Raw genomic sequence first — 6,000 nt, forward strand, 5'->3', positions numbered from 1 at the left:
ATGGGAAGGCCTGGGAAAAAAAAAACTGAAAAATTGGAAAAAAAAAAATTTTTTTCACGTTTTTTTCAAAGCCATTTTTTGTATTTTTTGGGAAAAATTGGAAAAAAAATAAGTATGGAATGTTCTTTTACAATGATAAGTAGTGACATGGTATTCAAACTATATAACATGTAAAGTCTTAAGCCCGGTACACACAATCAGAAAATTGTACAAAAAATACCGCTTTCGAAACGATCGTACGATAATCGGATTGTTAGTACAGAGCTTTCGAGAGCCGATCAGCACAGTTTATCCGATATTATTTAATCGGACGTGCACAATATTTTTTTTCATACGATGCCCGATCGTACGATTTTCATTTAATCAGTACAGCTGTCGTTCAAAAATGCAATACAAACGCATTACAACACATGACATCACTTCCGAATTTTTATTCTGTCATACGAGAATTTTCGTGACTTTACTAAACTCATCAGATTCGATCTGAGATTTGCATGCAAAAAAGAAAACGGACGATCATTCGTCCGATAGTCTCATCATGTGTACTGGGCATTACATTATTGCAAGTTCTCTCAGCTGAAGACAAGCAAATCCTGGAATATGAGTCAAGTAACAATGTACTTTTCAATGCAGTTCTCAAACAAGAGAAATATGCATTTTGCCACTAGGAGGCACTGCAGGCGACAGGTTTAGTTTTCTTGTGGGCTCCATACAGTTGGGTAATTGTTGAAATACAGTTGATAATAGTTTCTGTCCTCTCCGGCTGACAGGAGAGGACAGGTAAGATGGTAAATTTGTCTGACAAATTTGCTTATCATATTTAACCTTTAAATAATTCCTAATAATGTTCTCCACCATCACAGCATAATGTTTACCTATAGTGTAACGTACCTTATGTGTGAGCCTGATGTGCGGAGGGAGACCTCCCGTACAACCCTGGCTCGGAGACCACTGGAGTGGGGACAGTGGTGGTAACGGTGAGGTAAGGGTGCCTGTTCGGTCCTCACTGCTTGGAGTAATGTAGCCAAGTGGAAGCTGGAACAGCTTGTACAGGGAGCAGCGGATGCAGGTCAGCAGGTGTAGCGGATGCAGGTCAGCAGGTGCAGGTTTGCAGAACAGCGGATGCAGGTCAGCAGGTGCAGGTTTGCAGAGCAGCGGATGCAGGTCAGCAGGTGCAGGTTTACAGAGCAGCGGATACAGGTCAGCAGGTGCAGGTTTGCAGAGCAGCGGATGCAGGTCAGCAGACAGAAGCGAAGTCAGACTAGCTGGGTCATACACATCAGGGTAAACAGGGTAAACAGCATAAACGGCAGGCAGAGAGTAGTCAGAGTCCAGGCTGGGTCTTGGCAACAGGCAATCAGGCAGGTAACTAAGCAGGGTCAAACAAGCCGAGGTCAGGACTGGAGACAGAAGCAAGGTCAGGAAGCCGGATCAAAACACAGGAACAGGATACAGGCACAGAATCAGGAACACAGGGAACAGAAGCAGATCAAACCGCAAGGGGCAACATTCTTGGAGCGTCTTTTATAGGCCGTTGGGCGCCAAAGCGTGCCTAACGTGCACACATGCGCACATTTATGATCAAAGTCAGTGATTCGCGCGTGCGCGTAGGCACACGCCTTCTGGAGAGGGCAGTACGTCCCTGACAGTGCCTCCCCCTTAAGGGCAACCTCTGAGTGCCCAAGAGAACTCTTTTCTGGGGGTGACTGCGAAAAATGGCCTGAATTAATTATTGGGCATGAATGTTCTGTTGGGGTTCCCAAGAGTTCTCCTCCAGACCGTACCCCTTCCACTTGATCAAGAATTAAAGCTGGTTCCCTCTTTTTCGGCAGTCCAAGACGGCCTTCACTTCAAACTCCTCATCTCCGTCAATGATCACAGGTTCAGGCGGTCCCAATCCCCTGTCTGGGAAAGGATCAAGCACTGCAGGTTTCAATAACGACACATGAAATACCGGGTGGATCTTCAACGACTCTGGTAAGGCAGGTTCATAGGAGACTTAATTTAATTTTCGTTTTACTGGGAAGGGACCAATGAATTTGGGTGCCAGTTTCCTTGCGGGGCAAGTCATCTTAAGGTTGGTGGTAGATAACCATACTTGGTCACCTTGTTGCAGGCATAATTCCCCTTTCCTCTTCCTCTCAAACATCCTTTTACTGGCTGCTTGTGCCCTGGTCATGGCTTCCTGCAATATCTTGCTGTTACGGGTCAGAAAATCAACGGTACTCTGAACCGTCGGGACTGTTGAATCAGGGATGAGATCAGGTAGGAAGGTCGGGTGGAACCCGTAGTTAGCGAAAAACGGAGACTGACCTGTAGCCGAATGACTAGCGTTATTGAAGGCAAATTCTGCCAGGGGTAGTAATGCTACCCAGTCGTCTTGAAGGAAGGTGGTGAAGCATCGGAGGTATTGTTCGAGTGTTTGATTCGTCCTCTGGGTCTGTCCATTAGTTTTGGGGTGATAGGCCGACGACATGGACAGTTCAATCTTCAGGACCTTTCAGAAAGTCCTTCCAGAAGCGAGTGGTGAACTGCACCCCTCTATCCGAAACAATGTCCGCAGGAACCCCATGTAGCCTTACTACCTCCTTAATGAAGACCTGGGCAGTTTCCATGGCAGAGGGCGTGCTCTTCAGTGGCACGAACTGGGCCATTTTAGATAAACGGTCAACCACTACAAAAATGGCTGAGCAACCTTCTGACGGGGGAAGTTCCACTATGAAATCCATGGCAATCATTTTCCAGGGATGGTCAGGGACCTTGCTTCTAGTGGTCTTGCTACGGATACAGGTGGCACATGAACTTATATATTCCCTGCAGTTTTTTTCAAGATCCGGCCACCAAAACGTGCATTGACCCAGTTCCAGAGTCTTATGCATTCCGAAATGGCCTGCCAGGGGATGATCATGGCACAAAGTTTTGTTATTTTTACAAAGTAACCCATCCTTTAGTTACAGAGTAACTCTGGGGAGACCAGACACACCTGTAAAAGCTTGCTTCAAGTCAGTCATTAGGCTGGTTTGCAAAAGTAAGAAGTTACCTTCCGATAGGATGGTATCTGGAGCCGGTTTGGTGTTTTTGGAGCTTGGCTGGTAAGTTATGCGGAACGAAAACCTAGTGAAAAATAATGCCCATTGTGCCTGGCGTGGTTTCAGACGTTTGGCAGCTCTCAAATACTCCAGGTTCTTGTGGTCTGTGTAAATGAGTATAGGGTGCGCTGCTCCCTCCAACAGGTACCTCCACTCCTCAAGGGCAGACTTAATGGCCAGAAGCTCCAAACAAAGCGCTGCACCCCTTCTTGTCTGAAAGTGTACGCCAATCCAGAATAGCTGAAACCTTCTGTTGGTCCATCTTGAATCCCTCTGTTGAGATCACTAGGCCAAGGAACTGGATACTCTGTCGCTCGAATTCGCACTTTCCTGGTTTTGCGTACGTACAGTCCATGTTGGCAGAGACGACAGAGTACATTCTTGACATATTCCGATATGCTGCTCAAGTGAAGTGGAAAAAATCTAAATATCATCTAGATACACAACTACATAAATGTCCAGACAGTCTCTGAAAATGTCATTGACTAAATGCTGAAAGGTGGCAGGGGCGTTGCATAGTCCAAAGGGCATTACTAGATATTCGTAATGGCCGAACCTGGTACGAAAAGCAGTCTTCCATTCATCCCCTGCACGGATGCGGACCAGGTGTTGTACGCCCCCCGCAGGTCTAACTTGGTAAACACAGAGGAAGTCCTGAGTCTTTGAAAAAGTTCAGGTACCAGGGGCAGAGGGTAGCGGTTCTTGACCGTGATTTTATTTAATTCCCAGTAGTCCACACAGGGCCGAAGAGAGTGGTCCTTTTTCTGCACAAAAAAGATTTCTGCCCCTGCTGGAGAAGTGGATGGACGGATGAATCCCCTCTTGAGGTTCTCATCGACATACTCTTTCAGTACCCCTAGCTCCCGTTCAGATAAGGGAAAGATCCCTCCCAAAGGAATTTCAGCACTGGGAAGAAGCTCGATTGGACAGTTGTATGGACGATGCGGTGGGAGGACTTCAGCCCCTCGTTTGCTGAAGACGTCCAAGAACTCATGGTATTGTTTGGGCACAGAAGCGCGTATCTCTGGATCTGGTTCCAGGCATAACAGGGGACCAGAGGTGCTGGGACATAAAGGCATGCAGTGATGCAGGCAGTAAGGTGACTGGAACTTAATACTTCCGGTTCCCCAATCGATCTGTGGATTGTGTGTCTGAAGCCAGGGTAGGCCCAAGATGACTGGAAACAGAGGAGATGCGATAGCATCCAAGCTTAATAGTTCCTTATGATCCATAGAGGTGATTACAGGCAAAGGAGGGGTTTACTGGGTCACTACTCCGGACTTGATGCGAGACCCATCTGCCAGGAAGATGGAAAGTCCCTGAGTCTTGGGTTGGAGTGGGATGTGTTGTTGTGCTGCAAAGTCTAAATCAGGGATCCTCAAACTACGGCCCTCCAGCTGTTGCGGAATTACACATCCCATGAGGCATTGTAAAACTCGGACATTCACAGACATGACTAGGCATGATGGGAATTGTAGTTCCTGAACAACTGGAGGGCCATAGTTTGAAGATCCCTGGTCTAAATCAATAAAACAACTACATGCCCCTGAGTCTATTATCGCAGTAACTGGTATTATCCTTCCTGGCAATTGGAACGACATAGATAGGGCCAGGTGAGTGGCATTGGTAGAGGGAGGTGAGTAGTTGGGAGAAGAGGTAGCCAGGACCTTGCGCAGCTTAGCAGGACAAGAAGAGACATAATGACCAGCTTCTCTGCAATACAGGCATAGGTAATTCTGCTGCCGATGAACTCGTTCTTTGGTAGACAGGGAATGCTTCATCAGTCCAAGCTGCGTCGGCTTGACGGTAACGAAAGTCTGGTTAAGAGGTGAGGATTTAGCTGGAACTGGACTGGCACTGGCAGGGTACACAAGAGCTGGCATCCGGGGTAGCATCCAAGCTGGGCGAAGCTGCTGAGTAGTCCTTTCTATTCTGCGCTCTCAGAGACGTCGGTCTATCTGGATAGACTAAGTAATTAAAGTCTCTAGAGCATCAGGAACACCGACCCAGGCGAACTCATCCTTCAGACTTTCAGAAAGACTGAGACAGAACTGGTGCTGAAGGGCCGCCTCGTTCCACTGGGTATCTGCGCTCCAGCATCTGAAATCAGTCCTTGACCGCTCGGCGGCCTTGCTGGAGCATGTGGAGGCCAGCCTCGGCGGTGGAGGTCTGCTGAGGGTCATCATAGAGTTGGGCCATGGCATCAAGGAAGGATGACAGAGAGTCCAGAACTACATGGCAGACTTCAAGTAGATGGTGGACCCAGGCCTGAGAGCAATAACGAAGCCCATTTTGGTGACTTCAGATGAAAAAGTCTGAGGTAGCAACGAAAAGTACAGTTCACATGCATTGAGGAACGCCCGGAATTCGCTTCGATTCCCAGAGAACTTCTCAGGAACAGGCACCCTAGGCTCAGGAGGTGGTATCATTCCAGAGGAGGAAGTTGGGATCGAAGGTGGGTCTGCAGAGATGGCCTGGGTTTGTGTCTGCTTATCCACTCGGACGTGGCTGCCCTGCAGAGACTTCACGACCTGAGTGAAGGCTATGAGGTGTTGACAGACGTCGTCCACAGGCGAGGTCCCTCCTGCAGGCTCAGACATGGCGGTTCGATACTGTAACGTACCTTAGGTGTGAGCCTGACGTGCAGAGGGAGACCTGCTGTACAACCCCGGCTTGGAGACCACTGGAGTGTGGACAGTGGTGGTAAGAGCATAGTGAGGTAAGGGTGGCTGTTCGGTCCTCACTGCTTGGAAGAGTGTAGCCAAGTGGAAGCTGGAACAGCTGGTACAGGGAGCAGCGGATGCAGGTCAGCAGGTGTAGCGGATGCAGGTCAGCAGGTGCAGGTTTGCAGAGCAGCAGATGCAAGTCAGCAGGTGCAGGTTTGCAGAGCAGCAGATGCAGGTCAGCAGGC

This window comes from Aquarana catesbeiana, linkage group LG01, assembly GCF_042186555.1.
Source record: "Aquarana catesbeiana isolate 2022-GZ linkage group LG01, ASM4218655v1, whole genome shotgun sequence".
Classification (NCBI taxonomy): Eukaryota; Metazoa; Chordata; class Amphibia; order Anura; family Ranidae; genus Aquarana; species Aquarana catesbeiana.